The sequence below is a fragment of the Canis aureus genome, chromosome 5, assembly GCF_053574225.1.
Source record: "Canis aureus isolate CA01 chromosome 5, VMU_Caureus_v.1.0, whole genome shotgun sequence".
NCBI classification, from domain to species: Eukaryota; Metazoa; Chordata; class Mammalia; order Carnivora; family Canidae; genus Canis; species Canis aureus.
Genome location: NC_135615.1, coordinates 71,091,528 through 71,101,759, shown reverse-complemented (window position 1 = coordinate 71,101,759; position 10,232 = coordinate 71,091,528). Strand labels below are relative to the sequence as shown.

At 54.3% G+C, this 10,232-nt stretch overlaps 1 long non-coding RNA gene across 1 annotated transcript; it reads right to left on the bottom strand.

Moving 5' to 3' along the window:
* Positions 1 to 3,398: 3,398 nt before the first annotated feature.
* LOC144313505 (uncharacterized) lies at positions 3,399 to 8,538 on the bottom strand. The gene is made up of 4 exons (XR_013379149.1): positions 8,330 to 8,538; positions 8,076 to 8,198; positions 7,835 to 7,895; positions 3,399 to 3,609 (listed from the first exon to the last, which is right to left on the bottom strand). It is a non-coding gene; the product is annotated as an uncharacterized LOC144313505 (long non-coding RNA).
* Between the last annotated feature and the right edge of the window lie 1,694 nt (positions 8,539 to 10,232).

The window sequence follows — 10,232 nt, the reverse complement described above, 5'->3', positions numbered from 1 at the left end:
ACATCATCTTCTGTCCCTGGAGGGCATAGAGCCTAGTCCTTCAGCCAGTGACTGTCTACCATCACCACCCCCGCAATACAGCAGCTGTTGCACCCACTCACACCTTGCCACCTGGCTGCCAGTTCCCTTCCACCAACAGGGGATGTCCCTTCCCCCTTTGCTGTATTTGGTCAAATGTTTCCAGAGTTCATAGAGGGAAGGTTTTCCAGAGCAGAAGTCAGAACCCAGTCCCCATGTCTGTCCCCAGCTCTGTCCTTTGCCCTGCCCACCCAAAGTCCATCTGGTTTCACAGGTGCTGAGGATCCCATGGGTCATCCAGGGCCAGGTGTTCAGGAGGCAGTTGGATGAACAGGTCAAGGCTCAGCACATGGGACTGGGGGCATGGATAGATTTGGAGTAAAGCAGATGTGCTCACTAATATCCCTTGGAAAGTGCTAATGTCCATGTGGATGTGTTTGGGGTCCTGTTTCTTTGCCTGTGGGTGAGGCTTGTATGGGTGGGAGCGTGTACCTTTGTATCTAAAGTCTAGATCAGTGACAAATATGAGTGTAAATTTAGGGGACACCACATCTTGCTGCCTTTAGGAGAGGAACAAATGCATTCATATAAGCTGAAAATAAAAAGATACAGCTTAGAGCTGTGTTAATAGCCCAGGTTCTGGCAGTTATCGGGTACGTAACTTTGGGTGAGTTTCTCCTCTCTGAGCTTCACTTTCTTCATCCATTAAAGGGGGATACTACAGATCACCTTACAGGGTTAGGATTAACTGGCATGAGACACACCAAGATGCACCACACCAAGCACATAGTAGGAGCCTAATAAGTCCTCGGAGAGCCCCTGCGCCGTGTTCAGTCAGGTCAAATAGATCCAGGCTCAAGGTGTGATCAAGAAGATGATGTTTGAGGGACGCCTGGGTGGCTCAGCGGTTGAGCATCTGCCTTTGGCTCAGGGCTTGATCCCGGCTTCACATCAGGCCCACATCGGGCTTCCTGCAAGGAGCCTGCTTCTCCCTCTGTCTATATCTCTGCCTCTCTCTGTGTGTCTCTCATGAATAAACAAATTAAAAAAAAAAAAGAAGAAGATGACGATGTTTGAGTCAGTCGGGTTCCAAAGGTCAGATTTCACCAGTTGGGAATAGAAGGAAAAGGTTTCCAGGAAGAGAATACAGATATGCACAGGCTAGAGATAATAAAGTTTAGAGAATGTTCCAGGGGACGGTTCTGTGTTGCTCTTGCTCTTGGGAGCAAGGGGTAGGGTGTGAGTTCCGCGGACATCTAGGAAGACTTAGGGGATAAAATGCAGATGAAAACAACCCCACAGCTCAGAGTTTGAGTGAGGCAAGTGGAGCCTCTGTGATGACTGTCCCCAGGAGCTGAGATGTTCGTGTTCAGAGGAGTCGGGAAGCAAACCCTTGCTCTGTCCCTGCTGCTAATGAGGCTCCCAAGAGCACAGGGTCCTGCCTGGCTCTTCCTGTCAAGTGGATGTGAGAGGTCTGGAGAGAGCCCGGACAGGACTCAGATGATTGCAGGGCTGAGCCCGTGGATCTCACAGGACGGAGGCATGAGGGCAAAGGTGGCACAACAACATTGTTGTTATCTGTAATATGTCTCATGGCTAACATTGATTAAGGGATTTCTATGTACCAAACACTGTTCTGTGTATTAACTTATTTAAACCTCACAGTAAGCTCATGCAGTGGGTTAATTATTACCCCCATTTTACAGATGAGGAACAGACACAGAGTTGAGTTGATTGGAGGAGAGAGAGGAAGGTAGGGTGAGTGGCACAGATTGAGGAGTCGGGCCAACCAGAGTTCATATCTCCATCTGGCCCCTCACCAGTTGTGGCCTGGAACAGATGATGCCCACTTCTCTCAGCCAGTTTCCCCTTCCGTACAATGGGGGATAGGCTCTCAACCCTGCAGAATCTGGATAGTAGAGGCTGGAAAGAAGAGAGGGCCCCCTCCCTCCCTGAAGTTGGGGTCAGCACCTCGCCCCAGCCAGCTCCAGTCACATTTGGGGTTGGAGATGTCCAGAGGAGGACCCTGGATCCTTTAGGGACACAGTTTGACAGCTGCCCTCTAGAAGCTTCCCTGAAGATCCATTCCCAGTGTCACTTTTGGGGTCCATGCCCACCTGGCCAAGGACAGTGGGCACTCAATGCCAGCCCTGAAAAACCAGCAGAGGAGCCAAGCTCCCGCTGCTGGAGGCTGGACTCCCAGATGCAAGTACCTCTTTGATTACTTTTTAATGAAAAACACGTTTGCATCCAAACTGAAATTATATTGTCAGCAGTTAATTATCACTTGTCAAACAAGTGTGTGTCCAGATTGTGGGTTTAATTTCCATATAGGTTTGCAAAAACCTCATTCCTCTTATTTGATGAGGCTTCTCTAAGCAAGAGACACTCATTGTTGGAATTGTTCCTTTTTTTTAAGCAAGCTTTTTTTTTTTTTTTTTTTTTTTTAATAAGCAGGTTTCCTTGCCATCTGAGTCAGGGCTCTTTGCAAATAACAGAAAAGCACTCAATGTAATTTAGGCAAAGAAAAATGGGGAGGGGAGAGTACCAGGCTCCAAGGGTATCTCTGGGAACTTAGGGGCACCTGGATCTGATGCAGGCTTGGCACTGGGAGCTGGAGCTCCCAGGGGAACCCTGGCATCTGCCCTGCACACCCTTTCACTGGGGCTCCTGGTCTGTCACGGTGATTTCTACTGATGCATCTGTTTTTCTTCTTCCCTCTGCTCCTTGGCTTCTCTTCTCTTGTTGCAGGAATAACCACCCCTCCTCTCTTTGAATAAATGATACATCCTTTTGGTCAAGGACCCAGTGGCTCCAAGTTCGAGTTCTGCCCCTGACTCCCCAGCGCCCTTGGGCTAGTACTTCATTCCTAAGGAGCCATTACCGTGTACGTGAAATGAGGCCAGTACTTGCCTTGCCCACTTGTCGTCGTGTGGATTAAATGCCATTATATAAGCAAAGTGCTTTGCAAGTTGACAGTCACATGGTGGGCTCTGCAAGGAAGGGTGACCGTGGCTGATTCTGCTGTTGGCGGAGCTATTATTGTCATCATAATGATCATAGGACAGGCCCCTGCATAGGTAGTAGGACAGACTCCCCTTCCCAGGGAGATGGAGAGGAGAAGAGATGCTGCTGTCTGTCAGGCCCTCACTGGATGGTCTAGAGGCCCAGAGCAGATGCTGTGCAACCTCAGCCCCGAGCCACAAGCCCCAGCTTCCTTGCCTGCAAAGTAGGACAAGTAATGTCTACCCTACACCATCATCGTCGTGGGGACAAAATGACACAACAGTGTCTGGCAGGCGACAGGGGCTCAAAAAACCCTCCTTCCCTTTCTGGCATCGGCCCTTGGCCATGGGAGGGAACAGTGAGTGCCCAACGAATGAAGGAAGAATAAATTAATGATACTTTTAATGGGATTATAGACCACATTACAGCTCCGTTTAGGATCCTCTCCAATGGCCTGGAACTGGGAACTGGAATCTTTTGTAATTTTATTTCTTTGTTCTTTGGCTGATGTGTGTTTTCTCTGGTGAGACCGGAACTTCCAGGAGGCGAGAAGTGAGTTTCTGTTCACAATCATCTCCTAAGCATCTGGCCCAGCATGTAGCACATAGAAAACATCAGAAATATGTTGCAGAGATGAAAGAGACAGTGTGCGTAAACCACTCAGCTCAGCACCTGGAACATTCTACGTTCTCAATAAACAGCATGCATCATGATTATTAACTTTCCAGAACTCAGTGTGACTGTGGCCTGGGGCAGTGGAGAGGCAGGAGGTGAGGGTGGAGGGGACGAGGCTGGAGAGGTTGGCTGTCCTCCACATCTGAGGGGGAGGGGACCCAGGAGGAGGATTGGGGAGACCAGCGGTGGGGAGCCCTCCAACTTTAACTCGGGGAGTTTGCAGGAGGGAGACTCTGTGATGCTGCATCAAAACTAGGCCTGAGAACAAGGATCTGGAGCCCAGATCTATGCAGAGAAAGCAAGCCTCAGTTTCCCCATGTGCACAGCCTCTGCTGTCCACACCTACCCCCCCACACACACACAAGCTCTGACAGCCCCCTAGTCTCCAGTAAGTGCAGAAGCCCTAGAGCGTTTCAGGCCAGAGCACGGAGTTGCCCAGACCTGGAGAGACTTGTCTTGTCCTGTCCTATGAGGAGCCAGAGAGGCAGCGTCTGTGCCTGTCCCGGGGGCTGTTAGTGGTGGTGGGGTGTGTGGGTGGGGATCTTGTCCACACGGGGAGCAGAATCCATCCTCAGCTCCAGAGAGGGTGAGGACAACAGCTCCAGCCTGCATTTGCATGTCACAGTCTCCAACCCTGGTCAACTTCATTGTCACAACCAACACTCCAAAGACAGAGTATTAGGCATGAGGGGCGGTGAGGGGAAGTGACACACCTGCCCACCCCCTTCTCCCTCAAACAGCTTGCCCTCTGCCTCAGACCCAGGTTTTAGACTTTAGACCTACCTCTGCATCTCATCTGGCCTAGGTAGTTTCTGCTCCCTGGGAAGAGGGGACACCATGTTTGTCCCTCTGACATCCACCTTTGGGTGGCTGGTTGACCCCACCTCTACCTCCAGGCCTGGAAGAGACAATGTCTTCCAGCAAATGGGAAAGAGGAAATATGTGACCCACATTGAAGCTACAACCACATGAGAAGCCAGACTGAAGTCAAGATTGAGAGATAAGCCTGGGAGGCAGAGGGAAGGAAAACCAAGGGTCCTTGCTCGCATAACTGAGATGCTGGATCAAGCCTTGCCTGAGACCCAGTTCACTCCAGCCTGACAGTTAAAGCCAGTGTGTGCTGGGCTTTCTGCTGCCTGCAGCGGGCCTCAGCTCAGCTTCCTTCCTGTAGCAGGAAGCAGTTAGTTATGCCCTGACCGCTCGACTGCCCGCTGGCTCCACTGAGCTGCAAGTGCCCAGGAGTTAGCTAGCAAGCGCCCCAAGCCCCTGAACAGGGACCCTTCAACGATGAAGCTCAGACGCTATTTCCGGGATTAGTGCAGAATCCACTCATTCATTCAGAACAAGGCAAACATATACTAGGTTCCAGGCCCTACGCAAGATGCAGGGTTAACCTCCAAGGGAAACAAGATGGGCAGGAGGGCAGCAGGCCGTGGCGCACGTGAGCTCCGTGAGGCACTGCTCCTCCCATGTGCCCGGACAGCGCCTGCAACACAGAAGCGGCTCAACAGACCCACCGTGAGTGAATCAGTGACCGAGGAAGGGTAGTAGTGCAGGGGCCTCGCGGGGGTCCGGGTGGGAGCTGATGGAGAGCACACAGAGTCACAGCAGCGGGCACAAACAGAACGGGTGACTTGAGAGGAATCGAAGAAGAGGGATGGGCTGGATTGGGTGGCCTGTGTGCACGTGGGATGAGTGCGTACCTGTGTGCCTGTGTGTGCCTGGGGGGATGTTTGTGTGTGTGTCACAGGTGTGCATGGCGTGTGTTTGTGTGTCTGTCTGTGTGCGCCATGCATGTCTGCACCCCCAGCCGCCCACGCCGACCTTCCAGGTGGAGCCTGCAGGGTTCACTAAGGCCCAGGACCCAGCCGCCGCCCCCTCCGGTGCTACTTGCCCTGCCCCCCTGCCCTCCCCCCCCCCCCCCCCCCCCCCGCCTGTGAGGAGGGCGCCTGCCCCAGCCCCGTCCTCCCCATCCCGGAGACCACCCTTCTCTCCCCCTCCAGCTGTAATTGAGGGAACTGCCTCTCTCGTTTCTAATCATTTCCTGCAATTTGCAAACTGGTTTCTTTGGTTCCTGCAAAAGGGGCTACCCAGTCAGCTCTGCTCCCTCCCTTCTTAGAGTTAAACAAAGAGAAGAATAAGAAAAGTGATAAACCATCATGAGGGGAAGGAAAGATGGGAAAGAAAGGCAGTCTCAGAGCCCGAGGGTGATTACAGGGAAATGATGTGAGCAAGTCATCTAACCAAATTATGTTTTAACTAAGGATGAGCTCTGTTCACTTCCTAATGCGCCAGCCTTACTGGCTCCTGTGGCACGTGCCCCGCAGGGAGGGCTCGTGACCTGAATACTCACCACCACCCACCAGGCACCCAGCACTTGCTGGGCCCCTCCACGGAGGCCTGGGGCTTCTGGCTCCATCCTGATTGTCCAGGCAGCTGCGAGCAGGGCAGGGAGCCCTGTTGGCATCCCTGGGCACACGTGGACCCACATCCCCTGTCCTCATCATTCCCTTCCCCGGCCCACAGAGTCCTCTCCCCTTCAGGGCCCTGGACAGGCTGGGTCTGTGAGGTGACGCACCTGCCAGGTACCAGATACAGAGCTAGATCCCAGGGTGCAATAATCAGCTACAACATGGTGAGGGAGGAAGCGACACTTCTGTGCAGAGACGTGACATCCAAGGAGGAGTCAGCCAGGTAAATGTCCTGGAGGATGCTCCGGGCAGAGGGAGCAACATGTGCAAAGGCCCAGAGGCTCAGGTGACAAAAGAAAGGCCTGTGTGACTGGACCACCTTGAATAGAGGGAAGGTGACAGGTGGTGCGGATGCAGAGGTAGGTGGAGCCAGACTGCAGGTGGCTTTAAGGCCAGTCAGAGCAGATGACACTGGAACAAAGATCCAAAGCAAAGGAGGGAGGGAGCAGGGCAGGTGTGGGGAGGAGGCCACAGCTAGAGGGAAGGGCAAGGGTGAGTCTTGAGGCTGACCGTGCACAGGGCTCCGGGCCTAGGAAGGAGCCCAAGAGGCTGCAGAGAGGGAGTGCAGCTTGGGATGGGGGGGTAGAGACCTCAGGGTCCCTGGGCCACTATTGTGCCAAATGAGACAGGAGCCTGGAGGGTATGGAGTAGGTCAGGGACGGCTCCGCTCCGAGTCTCATGGGGTCACCTGGCTGCTGGGGAGACGGTGACAGGAACAGGGCCTGGGCAGAGGCAGAGAGCAGGTGGGAGGCCCCTCCTGCTCCAGTCCAGGCACAGTGGTGGTGGGGCCGGGGCGGGAGCCCGCAGAGCTGGAGAAGGTCCCGGAGCTGGGGTCACGTGAAGGTTGAGTAGACAAAACTGGAGGATTATTCAATCCCTAAATATTAGGCATTATTTGTTTTTAAAACTTCATGCTAAAAAAATTAAAATAAATAAAAATAAAACCTCATGCTATTTCACCCAACACCTTACAGGAATCCCTTCTAACAAAACAGACATTTAGAGGAAGAGTAAAAGAATGAAGAAATCCACTGCGGTGCTGTTTACAAGAGAGAGAAAGAATGAAACCATTCAAACTTCAAAAGCTGGAGGTTAGTGGGAACATCAGTCGAATGACTGTTTCCAGGAATATAAAGAGACAGAAAACTGGTCGAACGGGAGTGTCGGGAGAGGAGCACCCAATCTGCGGTGCAGCGTGGGGAGGGTGGGGCTGGGGTTCACTGAGACCCAGGGGTGGTCCTGGGCGCCCCCGTGGGAGAGCCGCAGGTCCCCATCGCCTGTATGTCGGGGTGCCCAGACCTGCTTGAATAGAGGGGGGCAGTGAGCCTCCGGGGGAGCACCTAAGGTTCAGAGCGGGGTTCTCTGGTCCCTTCTTCCCTGTCAGCGTGACTGAGAAGCCCGTGGGGACACACTGAACCCCCAGGACAGTGATGCCCCGTCAGCCGGGGCCCCGGGTGTCTGGGTGAGCAGAGCCCTCCCCGCTGACCCCATGGACCCGTAACAGGAGTGAGAAATGAGCTTGGCCGTTCTGGAGGGTTCTCTGCCATCGCATCGTACCCCAGCTCATCCTGACAGCGACAGGAAAACAACACACAAAGAATAAGGAACGACATCAATAATTCACGGGCCACTGTCTCAGGGAGGTGCGGCATCAGGTGACTTACCTGCTCTCATATTTACCAGTCGGCACTTTCCAGAGCCTCCAGCACGCATGCAAGACGGGTCCTGGGGAGGGGGGAGGATGAGCGTCAGGAAGGAGCACAGCGTCCTGCCCCGGGCTGCGGGCACCTCTCCCCATCTGGGCTCCTGCGCCCCCGAGCCTCTGTCCCCTCCCCGCCATGAGCCCTTTATTATAGGTCCTCCCGTCCTCTAATTGTCAGCCCTACATGATGCACGGCCGCTTACGGTCTGTTCCCGAACGTGTCATCGGGGCCAGTGGCCTGGTTCCCCAGCGGTCAGCGCAGCGGTGGCCGGAAGGGGCGTCTGTAGGGGCCACCCGGTGCCCGCGCTCCCTCGGGACCTAGAATGCTAAGAGCATCATACAAAGCAGATACTGCATTACGGATGAGGATGTGGAGCACAGAGAGGTAGAGAGGTTCCCCGAAAGCCACAGCCTCAAATGATTCGAGCTTAGGAAACTGCCTCCCACAAATCCTTACATAACCCCAGGTGGCCGGTCTTGCTGTGCCCATTTTACAGAAGGGAACACTGAGGAGGCTCCATCCCTTGCCCAAGTCACACATCGAGTGAGCGCTGGAGGCTGAATCTGTAGCCAGGCCCACGGGATGGGAAGTGCATTCTCTTCTCACTGTTCCTGTGATGAGAGCCCCAAGTTGGGGGCACCCTCCAGGTGCAGGAGAAGCTGCTCACCTCCATGCACATGGGGCCAGAGAAATCCCCAGTCCTGACACAATAATAGCAATAGCAGTAAGAATAACATACTTCATCAATGATGTATTTCTGGGTGATTGCTAAGCCAGTGACTGTGCTATCACATCCGTAGAAGTCTGGCCTCCTCCCCAAAAGGCAGCCGCTTTTATCATCTCAACTCTCATGTGAGGCCCCTGAGCTCAGAGAGGTTGAGTAATTTTCCCGAGACCCCACAGCAAGGAAGCAGCGGAGCCCAGACTGGAAACCAGGCGCGACCACAGCCTGTGCTCTAACCTGGGCCTGGGGCTCGGGACCATCCGCAGGCACTGAGCCTCCACCGTGGGGGTCGGACTCCCCGGACAGCAGCAGCCTCGGGAGAGGCCCCGGCGGAGACGCTGTCCTGCGAGCAGGGAGGGCAGAGAGCGGGAGGCAGGGAGGGCAGGGAGGGGAGCCCGGAACCCACACAGCCAACGAACCCCTGTGACACGGGGCAGCTGCTCCCAAGGGGCAGCGTCACTCTGTCGCCGTGGGGGCCTGGCAGGCCCGGCCCACGTGGACGGTGACCGCCCGGGCTCCAGGGGCCTGACTCACCGAGGGTCCCCAATCTGGAGGGACGTTGTCACCCAGGGTAATTGTCCTAATTGTCACTGTCACGGCTAAGAACACTTTGTGACAGCCGTAAATCAGAGCGTCGGCAGCGGGCCCGGAGAAAGGAGCAGCTGAAGAAGGTTTGGGCAGGATTGGGAAGGAAAGAGGGGCGAGTGGAAGCCTGGGGGAGACTCGGGCTGGGGGCCACCTGTTCTGGAGGGGGGGGCGTTTCCCAGCCGCTGAAGGCTACGCTCACCCAGTATTAGAATCACAGACTACTGAAGGGAAATTAACTAAGTCATATTCATTGGACATGAAAAATGGGTAACATTAAGACAGAATTGTCAAAATCACAAAGTAAGGTTCACAGAACAGTAAAATAGTTGGGTGCTAGAACTGGACATCAGCAGACGCTTGGAACATCACAGAATCTTGGACGCAGACCATCAGCATCTGGGAGTGGCCAGAGCAGTGCGAGGGGCAGGGGAAGGGATGCCAAGGGCACAGACCTGGTTTGTTGGTTTGTTTGTTTTTTTTAAGATTGTCCTTATTTATTCATGAGAAACACAGATTGAGAGGCAGAGGGAGAAGCAGACTGCCTGCAGGGAGCCCGATGTGGGACTCGATCCCATGACCCCGGGATCACGACCTGAGCCAAAGGCAGATGCTCAACCGCTGAGCCACCCAGGTGCCCCCAGACCTAGGTTTAAGTCTTGGCTCTGCCACTTACCAGCCCTGGGTCCACTCGCTTGCCTCGCCCAAACAAAGCACAGGGACAACAGGTGTCCCTTGTAGAGCAGCTAAGTCCTAAACGACATGGTGTAAGAGCTGAGTGGTGCTTAACAGCTAAGGACTGTATATAATCGAGGCGGAGATAGAGACGGAGAGCGGCAGATGGACGTGTCTCTACTACATGCGATAGAGTCTACAACCAATGTGCCTGTGCATGTGTATCAGGCAGCGATGCAAGGAAACCTCTAGACCAGGCCCTCACCTCATGCTGCCTCAGCCTGAAAACCCTCGGTGGCTGGGCCCCCTGAAGACAGGGCCGCCTAGGGCAACGGCTGTGTCCCGGTGAGCTGGCCACCTGGCACTCTCCACACA